Below are 23,928 nucleotides of genomic sequence, written 5' to 3'. Positions count from 1 at the left end.
TAAAGGAGGTATGATAATCAGATATAAAATTCCTTGCTTTAACTAATTTTCCATCTTATATTTGAATTACTTGAAGTTCATAAATACACTGCCATGAGGTTTAACTGTCAATGGAATCAAACACTTTGGTCCGGGAAGGGGACGGGGTGCACTTAAACGAGCAATATATCATACAAGATAGTTATAACAAAAGAGCACATGTTTACTGTAAAATAATTCGAAACACGATTGTTTTATCCCATGCATGTATGTCCTTAATTTTTGGATATTAATGTTAACAGTTATACTAATCTTGCTAATTTATTTGAAATCCAACTGTTCTTGTTATTCTATAACTTATTCTTACACCGTTAATTACATCCCCCCTTTTCCCCTATTAATTATGAGTTTGTCATATTTACAGACGTTTGTTTCTTCCCAAATTATATGTAATATTTGCCGCATGACACTAATCAAACAAAAATCAATCGCTCAATTTGCTCTTTGTTATGAATTTGAACACTTCCAGCAACCATAGTCTTTATAGGTATTCGTCTCATATCGGCCAATTAACCGGAGTTACATGACATTACGAATGACAGCCGTCAAATCAGATCACAAATTGTTAAGTTAATGTTGCATGTTACTCTTATTATGCATGTAATGTATTGCTTTCTGCTGATTATCATTTGTCATGCTGTAAATATTTTTTCGTTGCTATAGCCAAGGAGATTGCGCCCGTGCAACCTTCGATGCAGCCTCCTTTGTTATACTTGTATAGCGTATTCAAAGCTTTCTGCAATTAAGTGTTCATTGATTCACTTAAACGTTCTTAGTACAGGTGAATGAACAATGCCATAGATAGCCGAAGGTTATTGTTCACATATATTACGACTAAGCATGTTAATGAACTTAGTGACAAACTAAGGCATACATGTACCATGTATTTAATGTCAATTATAAATCAGGAAGTATTTGTTACTTGAGTTATGATAGGCCAATTATCATTTTTGTTCTTGAATAAATATAATATGATACAAGATTGTCGAGAAGAGTATGTAAATACTAATTACATCAACTGGATTTTTAGGTACTTATTTCACAAGTATATCGTTATTTCATTAAGTGACTTAAGTAGTACGTTTCGGCCTCTCTTTTGTTAAATGGTGTTTTGTTGTTTCATAACGTAAGCGTTTCCCAGCATCAATTGCAAGTTATTTATAGTATTTTTTACTTGAAAAAATATTACTCATATATTCACTGAAAAACATTTCCTCTATGTTTATCTTTTTTTTTTTGAAATAAAATTAGTCGATTGGTTTTTGATCAAGCAGACGAAACAAAGAAATTTGCAGGCTTATATTTACAAAGCAAAGTTGGAAGGGAAAAAAATTGCATTGTTTATTATTGACAATTTTATTGATCTTATTAAGTAACTTCCTTGATAGTTTATTGTATATTAGACGGATCTAAAGATTAGAACCTAAATATTGACGCTGACATTACTTTAGGTGAATCACCGTTGACATGTAAAGAAATGTAAGAGGAAATGTAATCATTACAGCGCGTACTGTATACTTGTCAGTTTAATAAATTACAGTGAAAACTTCATCACTTATATAAATAAAAATATTTATCGTTATCAATAGCAATTAAATAAAAAGAAGAGAACCAGATAGTGATATCTATCGATATAAAAAATGAAACTGAATGAAATAGAAATATCAAAAGGATAACAAAAACGGGATAATGGTATTAGTTTTATCAGAGACATATACATTATATGTCTCTGGTTTTATTATAAGATTGTTGTACATGGCCAATCAATTGATGGCACACGTGATTGATACCTGTATTACAATTCTAAACGCTAGACTCGTCATGGACGCTCAGATAAAAACGTAAAAAGGTCAACTTAAGTACATAGTGAACAAGTTGTTAATAAATGTATGGCTTTGAATAGACTCTCGATCAGTCCTTTTTCTTTTCTTTTCTTTCGAGTATAATGTACAGCTTAAATTATTTTCACAATAACTTTAATCCATACTTTTATACGTGTATACATTAAACATGCCTTTATTGTCACACATACATTAAGATATTAACATTACATATTAATAAAAATAATAGAACATCTTGCGTGTGAACTCACATGGAAAGATAAAGTGATCAATTAACATTAAACAGAACATTCAATGAGCACAAGCTGCTAGCTTCGTATGTTTGCTTCGTATTCAGAGATTGATTTAATTCTAATGTTACTGTGCAGAGTCGGCTTTCAAATACACCAGCTATCAATCTTATAAAAGTAATGCATGCATTATTACTTCGTGATGATGAAGTTTATTATTAACTGCTTTTAGTTAAATTAATTATTCAAGCCGGTAACAAAAGATTACATTTCATCTGCTTGTGTTATATATCAATCGTATTTGTTCTACAGATGTCGGATACCTTGAATAACATCTTAGCAGTAATTTGTTCAAGTTAAAAGCAATTAATAATGTCCTTCCCTAAAAGACATAAAATGAATATGAATATCTGCTTCTAAAGTGGAATTAAATTTCGCTATTTGAATTAAACTATCAGCAGTGATTTGATTGATCAGCTGTGATAACAATTTCTAAATTGCAGATTGCACATGTTATCATCTGACAGAACTTTTGCCAGGTTTTTTTCACAGATCGCAAAATGAATGCACCTTTTTCATCTATGTTACAATTAATGACCGATTTCACCCATGGATTCGATAATTTGTACATGTTTAAACATTTAATTTTTCGGCATCAACATCTATAAAATGTGATGGTGCCGTTTGTAAAGCAGGTCTTTTAAAAAAAAACATATATACTGTTATCTTTTACCATTTTGAAACCTTGAAATATGTGTGGTATATTTTCAGTCTAATATCATCTAGATGCATTACAAATGAGATTTTTATCGACAAACCACCTCGGTGGTCTCGTTGGTCTCGTGACCGCGTTCTTGTCCTCAGTGAGGGTCCGATACCTGCTCGATCAACTGAAAACTTGAAACTTGGCATATTTTGCTTCTCTCGTAAAATGGATTGCATTTTGCTTCTCCCGTAAAATGGGTTGCATTTTGCTTCTCCCGTAAAATGAATTGCATTATGGTGTTAAGTTACCAAAAAGACTGGCTATAGGACAATTTTTTTTTTCAAATTCAATCAAAAACATTTTGTTTTCTTACAGGAATAAGAATCGCTATGAAATTCATTGTTGGATTAACTGAGTTCCATTATTATTTTAAATGCAAGCATTTCAAGGAAATAAGAATGAAATAATACATTTTAAAACAAAACTTCATCTCTTCTGGGCATTGCCAACTGATGAAAATTTTATTCTTCGTGTTGAACCCCTAAAAAAATAACCATACGCAATAAAAATTTCAGGGTATCAACTTCCTAAGAAGGCTTAATGTATAACAACAAGGAACAATAATAAAAAGGGAAAAAACAAAACAGCAGACACTGAAAACAAACTCTAAAAACCCTAAACAAACAAATAAGTAAGAATAAAATATGTGACAATGTTTATAGATTAATAGTTTATAATAATTAAATAACTTAAACAACACATTTTACCGTTACACTTATGTATTAATACGGTTTCATACAGTTCTTATATGATTAATAATTCTTCCCTTTATGCCCTAAGGCCACAGTAATCATTTATAGAAATAAAAACAGACAGCTGACATATATACAGACGTGCCTATTACCAAGGGCATGATGGAAGCCAATGCTGGCTGCAGTTGTCAATTTAATTAGTATAAAACGGCTTGTTGCATATTGATTGGAATAGTTCGTGGATGAAATGGGAAAATATGGTTCGATATCTATTAAATCTTATATGCGTTACATAATGCACTACAAGTCTTAAGTATATTAGTTTTCATCTGTCTTGTATAATAGTACATGTCTGGTCTACGTTTATACAAAAAACTAATTCAGTAGTGATTTGACCAAGACGTTTTCAACTCACAATAGATATAGTACATGTAATTTGTCAAAATGGTAATGCTTAATATTTTGTTACACAATTCAAGGATGTTTAGCAATCAGACAAAATGCATATCCAATCGAAATATAGATTATGGCATATGATTCAGAAGAGACGAAAATGACACACACACCCACCCCCACCTCACCCCCAAAAAGTTAATACTAGTATTAAACAAATTAAACAAAATATCAAATACACAAAGGTTCATTCATGCGACCATCCACCCTATTCCAGTAACCCCTCTCTCTACCACCTATACGATATAAAAAAATCTATAAAACGAACATTTAAAAGGGACCAATAAGTCATCACTGTAGGTACTACTAAATGTATAACGTTTCTTACATGTAAGGTTCTCATTTGTATGAACAATAAAAACATATGATATATGTACATCGCCCTAAATATGCATGACATATTTGCCGCTGAACGTTAAGCAACCAACAATCATTCATAAATAATATATGTACATCGATTGTGTCCTTGGGCTACTGCCTCATTGACGTTTACCAAGATAACACAGCTCGTTTTATCTTAACATTTAAATATATGTATAAAGATTTATAAAAATATGTAAAATAAAATTTATTATAATATAATTATTCCGTATATATTTAGACTACCCACACTTCTAAAAACACTCTTGATAATTGTTTGAATAAAATGTTCTTTTTTGATTGAAGGTTTCATTGTGCCTGGTAAAACCTTTATATCATTTTTCTATAGAATTATATCATTTAATAAATGGTATGTAGAGACGGCCGTAAGCTTGACGAATCTTTGACCTTCTCAAATGCAGTGGATAATTGCTGCATATATTCGATCTGATAAGTTCGCTACAAAATCAATTCATATTCAACGCTATTGTCATTAATTGTTAAAATAGCTGTTAAGATGGTATTTGTAATCACTATAGCTAGCATGATTGATAATTCGATGTGCTTTATAATACAGATTGTAATCTCAGATTGTATTCAGACATCTGCCTCTTCATTATCCCAAGCAATGGATCAAATCCATATAACAATGTTTTCAGTTGAATGATCATAAAATAAATACAAGCATGTTAACGAGATTCACATTAGGGTAATTCAAATTTCCATAAAAGTCCCGGATAATGTAGGAAACGATAAAGCCCGTACAAAGGGTGTTATTATGGCCATTTTAACAAGTAATGTCTCTTTTTAAGTGGACGAGTACATTTATTATAAAACGGAAGATAAGTGTCTGTACCGACTTTGTTTATATTATAAAAAAGAAGGTACTAGATTTGTGTATCGTATTACCACATTTTTACTTCTGAATTACCGAAGTATTTTAATGAATAAAGGTTTCACTGCGTAAATTGTATGCGTCTAGAGCGCATTTCGAGATTTACCTTTACATCTTTCATACATCCTTATGTTTGCCGTCATTTGTCACTGCTTACCGGCCTTCCGGAGCACCTGCGATCACCCCTACTTTTTGGTGGGATTCATGTTGCTTATTCTTTAGTTTTTTTTTATGTTGTTTCATGTGTTCTATTGTTTATCTGTTTGTCGTCTTGCATTTTCAGCCAGGCGTTGTCAGTTTATTTTCTATTAATGAGTTTGACTGCCCATTCGTCCCCCTATTAATTGCATATTGAAAATGAAATAACTGTCAAAATATTGAATGCTTTTTTTTTGTAACTTCATTTTGGTGTAAAAGCGTTGACCGAAGTACATTTTGTATGAAGCGCGAAGGAGCTTCATTTTTATAAAAGTGCGCACGGTCAACGCTTTTACTACCCTATGAAGTTACAAAAAGGTGCATTTACTTATAATTACATTTTATAGCTAGAATCATGAAAACAAGATTTTTTTATCAAGTTTTCACTTCATTTACTTGTGCACTTTATTGTAGGACCTCTTGTCATCATGAATAATAAATTTTATTGTGTAATGAAGTTGATTAAGGAAAAACGCGAGATTGCAGTTAGCCAATCAGAATAACGTACTATAATGAAACATACCACGGAAGCGTATTAGCGCCGTAACGGAAGCGTATTAGCGCCACACATTTTTTTTTTTATTTTTCTTCCTATGTTTGCGTTATAACGCAAACCTTTGCGTTACAACGCAAACCTTTGCGTTGTAACGCAAACCTTTGCGATATAACGGAAACCTTTGCGTTATTACGCAAACCTTTGCGATATAACGCAAACCTTTGCGTTGTAACGCAAACATTTGCGTTATAACGCAAACCTTTGCGATATAACGCAAACATTTGTTTTATCTTATTTCTTATTTAAGATTCAAAGGAAACAGTAGTTATTAATGGAGGAGGCTGGATATAATAAAATTTATCACCTTTGTAGTAATTGCAAAGTAAACTGCTTGAATAATTAGATCATATCAATGACTAATAATGAGCATAATAATATAAGAAGATGTGGTATGAGTGCCAATAAGAAAACTCTCCATCTAAGTCACTATTCGTAAAAGTAAACCATCATAGGCCGAATTACGGTCTTCAACACGGAGCATTGGCTCACACTAAACAACAAACTATAAAGGTCCCCAAAAACGATATCCAAGTTACTACAAGTATATATATTACAAAGAAAATTGAGTAAATTGAGGTTATACCTAAGAAAAAAATCAACCCTGCTAATATAGCTATAACCGAATATAAATATACTTCCAAAGTAAGCTCTCGTTTGAGAACTGTGTAAAGTAGGTTACATTCAAACAAGCTACCTTTTGGCAATAAATGTATAGAATGAAGATGTTTTATTAATAAAATTATGTTCTCTCTATTCAAATTGCTACCCAAGCATCTTAAAAATACTTCATTATATTGAAATGAAAATTCAATGACTTTCTATCAAAGAATCTTGATCATATTCTGAGATTTAAAAAAAATGTTTCCTTATTAATAATTCATTTTAAAGCAGAAAAATCATTTTGTCTATTTACCTTGGAGGTTTCACAATTGTATGACATTATTTTTGATCTTTCAATTTTAATATGACTATATACTATATCTATTTTCTTGTTAAATTATATACTTTTCTGATGCACAAATCAGTCTTAATTTATGTATAATTGCACTTCAATTATTCCATTATTCCTATGCATATTTATTATAATTTGGCCTTGTATGTATGTTTCTTTTTTTTATCTACTAGTAAATCACATCCGAAATGAATGACAGACGGGCATATATACAAAACTTAATGAATAATTGAAATAAAGATGTTTGCGTTATAACGCAAAGGTTTGCGTTATATCGCAAAGGTTTGCGTTATATCGCAAAGGTTTGCGTTATAACGCAAAGGTTTGCGTTATAACGCAAAGGTTTGCGTTATATCGCAAAGGTTTGCGTTATAACGCAAATGTTTGCGTTATAACGCAAAGGTTTGCGTTATAACGCAAAGGTTTGCGTTATAACGCAAACATAGGATGAAAAATAAAAAAAATAAAATGTGTGGCGCTAATACGCTTCCGTATTACGAACATACACCTACTGTAATTCTATTTATTTAAAACTGCTTATATTTTTCAATTGAATTGTTTACATTTTTACAAGACAATAATTCAAAAGCCGTAAAAGTTTGGATAGAATAAAGAATTTTCTTTTCAGCTAGTCTTTGTATAGTAAAACATAGGCTCCGTGTTGCATGCCGTACATTAAACTAGAATGGTTTACTTTTATAAATTGTTATTTGTTGGAGAGTTGTCTCGTTGGCACGCACACCACGTTCCTATATCTATTAGCCATTCAACTATATAAAACTTTCATCATGTTTGTTAAACTGTAAGGTTCATGTGACTTTATACATGTGATCCTTTTGCACTCTGACATAAGATTAGCAAAATGTATACTATATTTTATCATTGATTATCGGAATTTAATAAATATAACAGGAGAAGTAGGAAGGATTAACACAAAACTCAATATAAGTCTCTAAGTTCACGTTAAAATAGTGCCGTCCCTAGGGTCATGTTTAAATAGTGCCGTTTCTTTAAATGAATTTCGATAAAAGCGCGTGGACACGAATTTTTCAGACTGTTGCGTTTTATCTTAATTATAGCGCATACTAAGTTATGAATAAATGATAACACGAAGGTTGGTTTTAAACTAACTCTCTTAAGTGAAGGTAAAAATAACCTATTGTATTGTGTATTGGGCAAATAACTGTAACGATAATGTATCACGTTGACATTTATTGACCTCCTACATCATGCAGTTGAACTCATTCGTTATAAATGACTATTGTAAATTATTTTCTAAGTAGTATTACGACACATAATGTTAGATTAGGAATGTTTATGTCATTACTCTTATAAACCACGGTACACTAGGGAACAAAGGGCAAATTGACCTAGAGGTTATTCCACTAAAAGTGTCAATATTACAATTAGAAGTATTACTCAAATAGGATTGAATTGTTTTACTTTTATTTTAAAAAACTTTACATTGCTGTTTTTTGGGGATCTAGATATATATATAGACGTATATTCCTACTCCTTCCTGTAAATAAAACTTTAACGATTGACACATGGGCCTTCATTTTGCTTTGCAGAAGTTTTAGGTTTCAAATCCAAATGCTATGTCTCATGCTTGACTAATTCGACATATTTGGCAATTGTTTACCAGCACTGGGTCTTTGTTTTTACTGGAGGCCGGTGACGGTATTCAGTTTACATATAATATATGATCAGAAAGACTATTGATTTAACACATCCATGCTAGCAGCATTATATAGTCGACTTTCAAACGCGTTCGTGATGAAGACAATGTATCAAATACTGCAAATAAATATGATAGACTCATTGGCTAGCATTTGTATCATCACGTAGAAATGTTATGATTATCATAATGCTGCATTTTTTGTTTAATTGTATTACATTGGTTCGTTGTTGCATCATTTAAACTATTAGATATCTCTATTATGACAATCTGTTAAAGGATTTAGAAACTTTAAGTACTTTAGGATTTATAGATATCAGTGATGTCTATACAAATTTTACCTATTGATTTCATTTTTTTAAGTAAAATTGACCTATAGCGGTTTGGATGCTATACACAGTTTTATATTTTTGCATTCCATACTCTTGTTTTTAGATGTCGAACATTCGAAAACATGTGGCGTGCGCGTGATCGAAAATCTGTGTCATACCAGTGCTTTTGACATCACTATATCGATATCACTGGTGAAAGACTTTAAGACTGAGAATCCGTTCGTGACGCTTTGTTACAATCAATAGATATAGAAAGATGTGGTATGAATGCCAATGAGACAACTCTCCATCCAAATACCAATTTATGAAAGTAAACCATTATAGGTCAATGTACGGCCTTTAACACGGAGCCTTGACTCACATCGAACAACAAGCTATCCTAAAGGGCCACAAAATTACTAGTGTAAAACCATTCAAACAGGAAAAACCAACGTTTGTATACAAGTGTTTTGTCTTATAAACCATTGCGAGTTCATGAATGATGAGATCGTTCGAAAACTGACCTCATACAATGTTTGTTTTTCTATAAACGCCTTTTATGATTTTAAGTACAAAAAACATTTTATGCTTGTGAATGTCTTAAATATTTTCTTGAGCTTTGATGATTTATGATGTTCCAGAAAGATGGATGGTGATGTCCACATCGATCGGTGTCATACAGTTTAAAAAAAAGATGTGGTATAATTGGCATTGGAACAAATATCTAAGTTAGTTCAACTAATTGTGGATACAAAAATTATGCCCACTTCTGGCCTTCAAAAATGAGAAAACAATAATGTCGAATAGTCTGTTAAAAGGCCCCGATATACTTGTGAAACAATTCAAACGAGAAAGCCAACGGCCTAGTTTATAACAAAACAATTGACGAAAAACAAATATGACAAACATGTTTTTTATTAATTATTTATCGTATTCGTATCTAAGCGTCAGGTTCTCCTTGAGGATAAATTATATTAACACATTTTAAAGCATACTGTACATATATTGACCGATCTTTACAAGTATCATCATTAGAATAAACGTAATACAAACAATTTTCTTCAAGTAAATATATATTTTCTTTGTCGGCTTAAAAATCATGAAAACTTATAAAATTTAACACACATTCTCAAAATTCGTTTTTAATTGCAATACAATATATAATGTTAGTACAAATGAAGCAAAGACAAAATTTAAAGCTTTTTCTAAATGTCAAACAATTTTTAGTGAACATTACTTCACGTAGGTATAATATGATATAATCCTGAATTGATTTTTATTCAACAAAACCATTAAGACGAGATTTTAATTTGATACGTCAAGCATATAGATTTTTACCGTTACATATCTTTGACATTTGACATCAAAGAAACAAAGTTACTTTTCATTGTATATAAATACGTCATAATGCCTGTATATAGTATATACAATATTTATAGCATATATAAAGGGATAATAGAAATAATGCAATACCAATTATACATAGGACACTTTATAAGTTTAGACTTGTAACCGGAGGGAAGGAAAATGAAATGTAAATTAAAAATGTTATCCCAGGATTAAGTATACATCTACAATTGTCACAGTCAAATATTGATACTTTTAGCTTATAGATTCATCTCTCTCCAAACCTCTGAACAAAAAGAAAAATTATAACATCAAATCAAAGACAAATTGTAATCAAGAGAGGAAATGAGGTTTAATAAGATTAGTATGACATTATATAATTATACATGTATTAGCATCTGAGCGCACTATTCATACATTTTAATATAACAGCCTTCAACACGGATCATTGACTCCCACCAAACAGCAAGCTATAATTAAACGCTTGTGTAGTAAGAATGTGTATAATCTTATAGTCTTACTATACATATCCCTGGTGCATAACAGTCATTTTTTCTGACTAATTCATTATCATTTTAGATATTTAGTGCAGCTGTGATACATGTATATATAAATATAAAGTTTGTAAAATAAACTGAATGTTAAAAAAATGAACTCTAACAAACACCCTACACTTGTTACTGTCATAAGTTCGTTGCATTATAAAGGATTCTTCTTTACAGCATCATGTGAACAATTTATCTAACATATATGTTCCTGCAGCAACATTGTAAATAGTTCAAGAAAAAAATAAATGCCAAGAGAATAAATGATATCCTATATGTCACTTTAACTGCAGATAATGCAATATTATTGTTTTAAACTCAAGTTTTATTGGGTATTAATTAAGGGGGTTCGCGGGTCTAAATCATTTATATAGGATTTCTCTATATTTTTCTATAAATGAACTTTATCTTATAGTTAATAGAAAAATGAAATAAAAAAGTGGGGTCACCGTTCACTTGCACTCACAATATGCCTTCAAAAGAAGCATACATTTTTGTAAAAGTGGTGTTTTTCTGTTGAAGTAATAGGAGAAATAAAGTTAATATCGAAATAAAAAAGGAAATTTATTACAGAAATCGCTCAAATTTTACAATGATTTAGTTTAAGTACAGCTTATATGGAAATTATATTAAAAAATATGGGTCACCGATGAGTTGAAAAAGATATTTCAATTTTAAAGCTAAAAAAATGCATTTTTTCACTAAAGGGAGATAATTTGGATTTTTTTCAATGATGAATACATTATAAAAGTCATCTGGGGCCAACACGAATTGATTGTTTTGAATGATTTTTGTACCATATGATAAAGTAACAATTTCAAAAGGTAACAAATAAAATTTGTAATAAAAAACAAATGTTTAATTTTTTTCTGAAATTTTTATACCCTCGAGCCTCCTTAATTAAACATAGTGATTTCAATACATTTTATACTTATAGCATTTGTCTATTATGAAAGCTATTTCATAGTACATAGAAAAATACTATATTACATAAGACGGAATTTGCAGGTTACATGTCCGTTTTACATCTAGAGACAAATATATAGGTTCGCATTTTTTTCAAAATTAAGAAGTTTTCCTAAACAGGGCAGGAACTGACTGTCTAAGAGGGGGCCGCTCCTGTCTTGCTTCAGTGATTACCTATATATATAATCACAAAAAAGGAGACAGCCCCCATCCCCCATAATACGTCTCTGATAATGATAAAAGATACTGAAGGCCTAAATGAGAATAGAAAATGATAGAGGAAAATTGACAATAGCAAAATTCGATTCTCATTTGAGTAAATGGTAAAAAAGTGCAATCGAAAATAAGAGTGCTAACAAAAAATAAAAAAAATGGAAATGACAAATAGAAATTTAAGAATATAGAAATAAAGACCCCACCTTAACATCCAAACACGAAATTGAAAAAAAGCATTTAAAAAGTCATGCTTCTGATGACCTTTACAGGAAAAAACATCTCAATTCGTTATTTGTAATTTCATTTTCTACAACATATTATTTCATATAAGTGTCGCCAACAACTAGCACTTAACTTTGACACTTCACGATTCACACTAATTATAGAATGTCGAGTATAATACATATATTATAACGCAATTACTATTAAAGTTTGAATTGATGGCACCATTTTTCGTTTTTAATTAATAAAAGGAGGATTGTGGTAAACGGAACCGAGACAGTAACCCAAAAAGACAATCAACAAGGCATCTAGGGATCAATACGTATTCTTCAACAACGGACAGGTTTCTTTGAATTATTATATTTCGTCCTGAACATGCCTTTCGTGTTGTATAGTGATCGTAGTGAGGGAATGTAACAACTGGATTATTCTAGTTTTTCGTTGAGAAAGAATTTTAGAAAGACAGACACAGATCAAAGTACTGCGCGCAATCAAAGTCATTAAAAAACTCCCGCCCCAAATTGAAAAATAGAATAAACAAACACTGAGGACCACACGACTGATAATTATAAAAAAAGAAGATGTGGCATGATTGCCAATGAGACAACTCTCCACAGAATCCAAATTAAATAGAAATTAACAACTATAGGTCACCGTACCGTCTTCAACAATGAGCAAAGCATCCAAACAATTAAATGTATTAAAAAGAATAGGTAAACACCTGACTAAACTCGGAAAATTAACAATTTATTATTCTTTCATAATGTCCAACTTTAATTACTGCCCACTAGTTTGGCACTTTTGTGGGGAGGTAAATACAAAAAAGATAGAGAAAATTCAAGAGAGAGCACTAAGGTTTATCTACGAAGACCATTCAGCAAGTTATGAAGATCTACTCTGCAAATCAAAATTACCATCTTTAAAAGTAAGAAGAATGCGATCTTTGGCGATTGAAGTTTTCAAAATTATAAATAAAGATTGTCCTGTTTATCTTCATGATTTGATTCACTTAAAGGAAAAAACTTACTCTTTCAGATACCAGAATACAGCAGATCTACCACATGTAAGAACAACTGCATATGGCCTTCAATCTTTCAGGTATGCAGGTGCTAGGCTTTGGAATGAGCTGCCAGATGAGCTTCGTAAGCAATCATCTTTAAATCAATTCAAGAACTTGATAAATTCTTGGTCAGTAGTATGAAAATGACAATTCTACACCACCCCCACTTTTCAAGGGGAAATCCTGCATAGGACCCCCAGCCCCGACGGCCAAATGCAAACGGACGGCACCCCTATTGAGCATAGGGTAAATATAAGAATGGCATATGTATTCAATGGTAGAAAAGTCGCTCCAGAGGATAGTGAGGATAATGATACCTTAAAGGGAAGGATGTCGCAGATTAAAATAAATAAAGATATGACATCTGAAAGAAATATGATGGATTTCTTTCTAAAGAATGAAGAAGATTTGGAGGATAGCACCCCAACTCCCCAAAGGCAGCAGCAGTGCTGCAATGCTCCAAACATAGTGCAGATGGATGAGCATACCGAGCAGTGTCAAAATTGCGGTTCACAATCCACCAAGCCGCGATTTGAGCATCATCAACCAGGGGAGCAGAAGACCACCTGCGGCTTCCCACTCAAGAGGAAGAAGGGTCAGTTGTGCAAGAGCAAGCCTGGGAAGGATGGTCTCTGCTGGAGACATAGTAAGCAACCACACCAGCAGGAGGAGGAGGAGACCATTCCAGTCAAGGGTAAGATGGTGGTCAAAGAGACCATGAAGACCCTCCGTCAAATAGCTAAGGATGAGGGTCTGAGGGGGGTCAGTAGGAAGAACAAGGAGGCCTTGGTGAAGCTCATCGAGGGGAAAACCACCCATAAATTTGCCCGTCAGGAAGTATTCAGCAAGAAGCAGCTCAAAGCGCTAGCAAAGAATCGCGGTCTCACCAAGTACTCCCGGCTCAAGAGAGAGGATCTTCTCCAGCTGGTGGAAGAGGACATCAAAAACGCTCCAGTCGAGGATGAGATTAAGGTCATCGATAGGCGGGAAGCTCTGAATGGCGTATTTGGCACGGTCGTCATCAAACCCGCGAAGCCGCACGATATGACCACTTTTCTGAAGGTAAGTCGGAGCACCATCACCAGCACCATCTCGAATGCACTCGTCCAAAAGAAGGGATTGAAGGTGCACTTAGTGCTTCTAGCAGAGCTGGTGAAGACCAACCTCGCGACTGGAGAAAATACCTACATCACCCCTACCTTCAGATCACGCACAACAATGATCACGGAATCTGACGACCTCGAATTGGAGATTGCTTTCATGATGGAGAAGGTCAAGGAAAATATGGCAAAGTACATGCGGGAAGGGAGCGGGTGGACTTTCAGCAGCGTTGAGAAGCTAGAAATCCACCTCAACCAATTCAAGCCACTCAAGGGGGGCTCCTTCATATCAACCCCATCGGCTCTCGCGAAAAAGAAGGCGATCGTCAATGTGAAAAATGAGGATGATCGCTGTTTTCAGTGGGCGGTGCTGGCGGCCCTTCATCAGGATGAGGTAGATGGCAATCATGCCTACCGCGTAGCTCAGTACAAGAAATGGGAAGAAGAGCTAAAATTCGAAGGCATCGACTTCCCAGTCTCACTCAAGGCGATCGATAAATTTGAGAGGCAGAATCCCACCATCAACGTCAACGTCTATGGATTCGATGGCGTAAAGAAGGGTGAAGATGAGGAAGAAGATCTTCAGATCTACCCCCTCAGGATATCCAAGAATACGGGCCCCGCCCACGTAGATCTCCTCTTCCTGACCCGCGAAGGCAAGCAGCATTACTGCTGGATTAAGAGCTTATCACGTCTTCTGAGTGCGCAGGTCACAAATCACGATGGGCAAGCTTACTTTTGCCGTAGGTGCTTGTGCCATTTTACCAGGCAGGATATCTTGGACGAGCATATGGAGTACTGCAGCCAGAAGGAAGCTGTTAGGATCGAGATGCCGGAAGAGGGGGCCACCATAGCCTTCCATAGTATCAAAAAGATGATGAGAGTCCCCTTCGCGATCTACGCGGATTTCGAGTGCTTCACAGAGAAGCTCGACACCTGCCAACCGGATCCATCCCACTCCTACACGAAGGCCTACCAAATTCAGCGACCCTCAGGCTTCTGCTATCACGTGAAATATGCTCACGGAGACTACAAGGATCCGGTCGTCTACTGCGGGGAGGATGCGGCAAAGAAATTCGTGCAGTGCGTGGAGGAAGAAGTGCAGGTCATCACCAAGCTATACAAGGAGAATAAGCCCATGGAGCTGACTGACGACGATAAGGTGAGCTTCGCAGAAAGCACGCACTGCTACATTTGCGGAGACGAATTGGGAGAGGATAAGGTTCGGGACCACGACCATCTCACCGGGAAATATCGCGGCGCAGCGCACAACCAGTGCAATCTGGATTTCCAGCTTCCGAAGCACGTCCCCATCCTCTTCCATAATTTGAGCGGGTACGACGCCCACATCTTCGTCAAGGAGCTTGGCCACACCGAGGGTAAGATCAACTGCATCCCCAATACCGACGAGAAGTACATCAGCTTCTCCAAGCAGGTGGGCGATCTGGAGATGAGGTTCATCGACTCGTGCAGGTTTATGCTCAGCAGCCTGGATACCCTAGCTAAGAATCTCACCCCCGACCAATTCACGACCGTGAAGACGAGATTCGGCGATCGCCACGAGCTGATGATTCGGAAGGGGGTATTTCCCTACGATTATATGGATGGACCAGCCAAGCTGGAAGAGACTCAGCTCCCACCTAAAGAAGCCTTCTTCAGCACGCTCTCCGGAGAGCATATCAGTGATAAGGATTACGCACACGCTCAGAGAGTCTGGGAGACCTTCGAGTGCAAGACCCTACGCGATTATCACGACCTCTATCTCGAGACTGACGTGCTACTGCTGACCGACATCTTTGAGAATTTCAGGGATATCTGCTTGACCAACTATGGACTCGATCCTGTCCACTACTTCTCCTCCCCCGGGCTATCCTTCGATGCCATGCTAAAAACCACCGGGGTTAGATTGGAGCTTCTTTCCGATCCAGATATGCTGATGATGTTCGAGAGCGGGACAAGGGGAGGGGTGGCCATGATCTCTCATCGTCAAGGTAAGGCCAACAACCCCTACATGGAGACCTACGATCGCTCCCAGCCCACCAAGCATCTCACCTACCTCGATGCCAATAATCTTTACGGGTGGGCGATGGCGCAGCCTCTTCCCACGGGGGACTTTGAGTGGGTGGAGCCGGAGGAGATCGACGAGATCCTGAGCTATCCCGACGACTACGAATATGGCGCCATGGTAGAATGCGATCTCGAATATCCGCAGGATCTTCACGACGCCCACAATGACTACCCTCTCGCGCCCGAGAACGTGGAGATCGGTAAGGTGCGTAAGCTTGTGCCCCATCTAGGCAAGCGCGAAAAGTATACCCTCCACTACAGAAATCTCAAGATGTATCTGGAGATGGGGATGAAGCTTACAAAATGCCGTCGTATCATCAGATTCAGACAATCCCCATGGCTCAAGCACTACGTGGATCTGAATACTGCTCTTCGCGCCAAGGCCAAGACCGACTCCGAAAAAGACTTCTTCAAGCTGATGGTCAACTCCGTCTTTGGCAAGACCATTGAGAATATCCGAAAGCGGGTAGACGTTAGGCTGGTCACCACCGAGAAGCAGGCCCTGAAGCTCGTGGCCAAGCCCAACTTCGATCGCCGCGTCGTCTTCACCGAGAATCTAGCAGCCGTCCACATGAAGAAGACCAAGCTGAAGTTTGATAAGCCGATCTACCTTGGAGCCTGCATCTTAGATATCTCGAAGCTCCTGATGTACGACTTCCACTACGGATTCGTGAGGAAGACCTACGGCAGTAAGGCCCAGCTGCTCTTCACCGACACCGACAGCTTGGCCTATGAGATCCAGACCGACGATTTCTACCAGGATATCACCCCGCACGTTGAGGCTAAATTCGACACTTCCAACTATCCTCCTGAGCATCCCTCTGGCATCCCCACCGGCAAGAATAAGAAGGTCCTCGGGATGTTCAAGGACGAGTGCGGCGGTAAGACCATGACCGATTTCGTGGGGCTCCGGGCGAAGCTATACGCCTTCAGGATGGATGACGGTAAGGCCACCAAGAAGGCGAAGGGAGTCACGAAGAGCGTCATCAAGCGCAGCATCGCCTTCGAGGACTACAAGCGATGTCTGGACACCCAGCAAGAGATCCATCGACCGATGAATATCCTCCGGAGCCATCTCCATCAGATCTACGCGCAGGAGATCAACAAAATCGCTCTCTCCGCCAAAGATGATAAGCGTCACATCCTCCCCGACGGCATCAGCACCCTCTCGCACGGCCACTATCGAATCACTCACGGGTGAGGACACTTAGCAGGCTCTGACGGGTGTGGATGCCCATCCCGCACTTAGCAGACTCTGACGGGTGCGGATGCCCATCCCGCACTTGGCCCATACCTAGATAAATGAGCATCATTCGCGTGCACGACATCCTCCTCCCTCACAAGCCTCTCTCGAATCTAGAGCTGGAGGAAGCTACCACAACCCTAAGAATCCCTCGATTCAGAGGCGTATTCATGCGCGATGCCCTACCACCCACCCCACACCCCATCGAATGCGGCATCCTGAATCACGACGATCGCGATGGCCCCGGCACGCACTGGACCTGCTGGTATAAACGTGGGCCGGCAAAGTATTACTTTGACTCCTATGGATTGCCACCGCCTGACGAGATAGTGAACTACTTAAAGCCTGAAATTCGATATAGCACCGATGAATTACAGCAGCGAGGCTCGGTGGTGTGTGGTCACTTTTGCCTATTCGTGTTGAAATTGCTGGCGACTGGAAAATCGCTGGAAGATACAATCTTCTCACTCTATAAATAAATGGATAAGTTTGGATCTCATGCAAGAAAGCGCGAATCCGTCTGGCGGATGCTGCAGGATTTGGATATGAACGACAATCGAATTACTAGCCTAGGACATCCCAAGGATAGCTCAGATGCTGTGACAAAACGGTGGGTGACCCAACAGTTGAAAGATGGTATGAAAGATCTCGACGAGCTAGAATCGGTGTGCAAACAGATTCAGATGACCATCAAGCGACTGGAAAGGGACTTTGAATCATCGAGCAAAGAACTCGCAAAAAAGCTGATGGCCGTAGAAAATGGTAAAGTCGACAAGTCAGAATGCGTCTCAACCAACAGTGGTCAGATGAAAACAGACTTGGACATGCAAAAGTTTCATGTGCTAAATCTCCCACTCCCACGAACTGACAACGAACCCATCACCAAAGCCCTTTACGATCGTCTACAGTCGGATTTGGATGCATTGAGGGTTTTTGTTGAATTGAAGCATGCTTAGTTTTCCAAATCTTTCCAGTCTCAAGGTTGAGACCGGAAAGGTTGTTGAGGATTATTGTAGATCTGATTGCGGGACCCATGAGTTAAAATTCTTAGGATAACCCTTCCACTTCACAAACACCTCATTAATTCCGTTCTTGGTTCGCCTGCGGAGGATCTTCTCTATGCGGTAGACGTCCTGATCAGTCTTTTGAAGTTCGGACTCATAGAAGGATCCCTGAATTTCCTCGCCGCTGAAATCCTTGAGGCGATAAGTGGGCGGCTGAGTGTTTAACACTAGGGAAATGGTGAATACTTCCTCGGTCCAGCGGGGTGTGTATCCCTTCTCGAATGTACCTTTCTTCTTGGTGATTCGGACTTTGTCGCCAGCACGAAATCGTGGTGGTTTCATGGGAGGTATGCTGCCGTAAAGGTTCCAATACACCTTGTTTTCATGCTCCTTGTGACTTGCGCCGACAGGGGTCATCTTGATGGATCGGTGCTTGGTGGTATTGTACTGGTGAACAAGATCGTCCAGGACATCGATATAGGTGCGTGTAGAGTTGGCCGAGAAATATTTGAACATCTTCTCTTTCATGGTGCGATTCCAGCGTTCAACCACACTCGACTTCTCCTCGTTTTCGGTGGAGTAGAGCTCAATATCATGCTTTTGGAGCAGCTGCTTTACATCCTTGTTGTAAAACTCAGTGCCTTTGTCTGTCCAAAGCTTCTTGGGCACACGCTCCTTGAACACCCCTTGAAAGGCATCCCGCACCGTCACCCCCTTCTTGTTTTTGAGTGGTATCAACCAGCCATATTTGGAGAAGACATCGATGATGCTCAGGATGAACTTATTTCCCTTGTTGTCCCTAGAAAAGGCACTCATATCAACAAGGTCGGCCGCCCAGGTCTCATCCACACCACCCACTACCACACGGCGTTTCTGAAACTTACGTCGAACTGGTTTGTGCAACTCCTCAGCTAAATCATCGGTCCAGCGAACTTTTTTTTTTTTTAATACCCAGACCGAATCGAGCTTTGGTACCGATGATGGGTCCGACGATGCTGCGGTCCATGCGTTCGCGAGTGGTAGGGTTGGGAATGGTGTTAAGCGAGGCTAGCATAGCTTTGTCACAGATGGAGTTGCGTGAAGCGGTATCCTTATGCTGGGCATAACAGAGATCGTGGTGATAGGCAGCTTGATCAACTCGATTAATGGGTTTTGACCAAGCCTTCGGGGTGCCATCGGGGAGTAGTCGCTTGCTAAGTTTAGTTCCTGGCCCGGTAAAGTTGTGTCCGGGCAGATGCATTTCCATGGGTAATCCGTTGATTAGTTTGTTCATGAACCCTGCACCGGTTGTAGCAACAAACTGAGACTTCTTGACACTGCACACCTTGCAGTTGCCAAACTTCCTACGTCGCCCGTTGCTGGTAATTGTTTCGCCAGGGTTAACTGTGTCCGTCTTCCTACGACATTTCACGCAGAAGATCATCGTTATTTTATTTAAATAAATGAACGTCGAAGACATTTCCTACAGTGCCAACGCCCCCAAGAGGAGCAATCACTACCTCCTCCCGCAGCGATCCATCCGAGGTCTGATCATCGGGAAATCGGACTGCGGCAAGACGACTCTGCTGAATAACCTCCTCCTGCGCGATGGATGGCTCGACTACGATCGACTCTACGTCTTCGGAAAATCGCTCCACCAGCCCATCTACCAGCTGCTGCGGCGGGCGCTGGGGAAAGGGTTTTCGAAAGACGATATCCGCGACCTTCTCTCCATCAAGGATCGCTATCCCCACTCCTTGATCGACGTGGTGGATGTGATGAAGCCATCTTCCAAGCCAAGCGGTATCGAACCTTTCTTCTTCGAGCAGGTAAGCGACGTGCCCGATCCTCGCGACCTCGATCCCTCTCGCAAGAATCTCATGGTCTTCGACGACTTGATGCTGAGCAAGCAGAGCAAGTGCGAAGACTACTACGTGCGCGGCCGCCATAATAACGTGGACTGCTTCTACCTCTGCCAAAATTACTTCAAGCTCCCGCGGCAATCGATCCGGGAGAATGCCAACTTCATCTTACTCTTCGAGCAGGATGCCAAGAATCGCGATCATATCCGGCGGGACCATTGCAGCGATCTCACCCCGGCCCAGTTCGATACCCTATGCGACCGCTCCTGGGCCAAGCCTCACGGATTCATGACCATCGATCTCACGAGTCCCAAGACGGTAGGAAAGTATCGATGCAATCTAGATGAATTCTATCGAGTCTAAGATAAAGAATGGATCACTTGCAGGAATTTTTCCTCGAGAATCAACGGGACTTGGATCGGGAATCTCAGAAATCTCCCCAGTCCCCACCCCCTGAATGTGAGCACCAGTGGGAGCGAGTGCTTATTTACAGCACGGACCCAGCGTATATATGCAAAAGATGTGGTGCTGAAAGGTGCGCTCGCTGCATCGATGACCAGGATTTCGAAGGAAGGAACTTTACTTTCCCCTCCCGCCGGAAACCTAAGCGGCCGTCTGGACCACCGTGCTGCATCAAGACCGTCCGCGGCCATCAATGCACGTATCCATCCATATTGGGCAGTGATAAATGCAGGAGGCACTTGAGGTTATTCCATAAGACATGACACCGGTGCGGAGCTCCGATCGCCCGCGGCAAGGCTTTGCATCGTATCCGCGACGAGACTATAGCCATACCCAAATTTGTCATACTATGGTCGGGCGTAAAAGTCCGGATGGTGGGGGAGTACGATAATAAATCCGTGGAGAGGATGGAACCTTTCTGCACTTCCAAATGCATGTAGAGCGCGTAGAATCCTGTGGGAAGTGGGGTAAATCGACGGTTTTTACATCCCGCTAAGGCAGGAGACAAAAATCATGGGAGAACGCTATGGGACGATCGGTCCATCGCTTAGGGGCGTTCGATCCATCGCTTAGGGGCGTTCGAACCAACGCTTAGGGGCGTTCGATCCATCGCTTAGGGGCGTTCGAACCAACGCTTAGGGGCGTTCGATCCATCGCTTAGGGGCGTTCAACAGCGTTCGCTCCTATAAATAAATGACGTTTATCAAGATTACCGACCCTAAGCAGCGTGAGGCGCTCGCAAAGGAGTTGCATGATACTAAGCGGAGCATTCAAGCCAGCAACATGCAACATCGTCTCGACAAGATTGGACTCAGCCGAGACCTGTCCAGGGTGTTCAAGCCTATGGTTGAGGCTCAGCGGGAAGCAGCTTCAAAAATCACCAAAACAATCGAAGATTTACCTGCAGCAGTGCCAGCCCTCCCTCCTCCACCGCCCGAGTTTGCCGACCCACTACCCATCGCACCACCTACAGACACCGTCCTCGGACCTCGAGCACAGCAATATTTGCAGCTCAGTATGACTCCTTCCGCCGACCACACCTTTGGATTGCGATCTGAAAACGATGGTCTCTTCATCGGAAGCTCACCAGTTACGTTTGACGGCGATGATATTTTCGTGGATGGTGTGAGGTACAAAGGAACCCTTGGCCTTTGGGAACTCATGGTGAAAAAGAAACCAGAATCGTTTGAGCCCGACGACCTTCACGACTATGCAGAGATCCTGAAAAGTTCCGGTGCCATGTATCAAGGCAATTCCACCCTCTCGAGAACCCCGAAGGCGAATAAGAGTTACAAGTGGAAGGAAATCGTATCCCACATCTACAAGAAGGATAAGTTTGGTAGTGGGCTGCAAACCATATTTCTTCCTTCCAACTTCAAGCAGCTTCTCGATCGCTTGGAACTGTGTGCTGCAGCATACCGAGCAGGAAACAATGGTGTGCGCAACGAAATTGTGTCGATTATCGATACTATGAAAAGGGGTAGACATATCAGCATCGAGGAATATAAAGCACTTCATCGTAGTATCCTCTAAATAAATGTTGCAAATCAAGAAAGGTTACGCTCGAAAGTACGCCTACGGTGGTAAAGGACTGTTTGACACAATCGCCAGTTTGGCTGGACGCATGTTTACTTCCTCTGCCGCCAAAACCCTAGGAAGTAAGGCCATGAATGCTGCCACCAATGCAGCCTTGAAAGGTGCTGAAAAAGGAGCTTCCAAAGCCGTCGACCATGTGGTTGGTAAAGTGACCCGCCCAAGGAAACGTAGTAAAATCCCTCAACAGCCTAGTGTTCAACGCAAGAAGTCAGAGCAAGTTCGGTTAAACAATCTAATCTCCGGCTCTGGTATCAAAACCATCCACGACTTCGTCCAACGCTATAAATAAATACATTATGTCTGACATCCTTACAATCACCGAAGGGTTGACCTTCGACGAAAGTCTCCAGGAATATCAGGTTCGAGAATACGAACCACAAGCCGGTGCTCAGCTGAACAATGCCGGTGCTGAAATCCGAATCAACATCGAAACCCAGGATTTGTTCCTACACCCCGCCGAGAGTTATCTCGTGGTAGAAGGTCGACTTCTCAAAAATGATGACACAGCATATGCCGATGGCGATCTTGTGTCGCTCACCCATAATGGTATCATGTATCTCTTCAAGAGCATCAGTTACAGGCTTTCCGGTCAGCAGATCGAACATATTAACGACCCCGGCATCGCCACCACTATGCTTGGAATGTTAACCTACCCCGACGACTTCTCCAAATCGCAGGGTCTCAACCAACTGTGGTATAAGGATTCTTCCGCCGATGCTGAGGCTGAAAACACTGGATTTGCAGCCCGTCATGGATACATTATCACCAAGCCCACCAACAAAGGATCGTTTTCGTTTGCCATCCCCCTAAAACATATTTTTGGATTCGCAGATGATTACAACAAAATAGTGTACGGGTTGAGGCACGAACTCTCACTCGTTCGCGATTCAAATGCTAATGCCATTCTGAGAGCAGCTGCCGTCAACGATGTGGCAAAGATCGTCCTGAGTAAACTATCGTGGTTTGTTCCTCACGTCACCCCCTCAGACGAAAATAAGATGCAACTTTACAAAATCATCCAAAGTAAATCCAAAATCCACTGTGGATTTCGCATGAGACAGTGTGATTCCATAGCCGTTCCCCAAGCCTCACAGTTTAACTGGCGTCTAGCTGCCAAGAGTGGTCGCGAAAAGCCTAGATATATCGTTGTTGCCTTCCAAACCAACAGAAGTGGTGATCAAACCCATAATGCTGCCGTGTTCGATCACTGTCGATTGCGAAATATCAATGTCACCCTCAACGCTGAACGTTATCCAGCAGTCGACTATAATGCAGCTTTCAACGAAAA

This window comes from Mytilus trossulus, chromosome 3, assembly GCF_036588685.1.
Source record: "Mytilus trossulus isolate FHL-02 chromosome 3, PNRI_Mtr1.1.1.hap1, whole genome shotgun sequence".
In the NCBI taxonomy this organism is placed as follows: domain Eukaryota; kingdom Metazoa; phylum Mollusca; class Bivalvia; order Mytilida; family Mytilidae; genus Mytilus; species Mytilus trossulus.
This window is presented reverse-complemented; position numbering follows the sequence as displayed.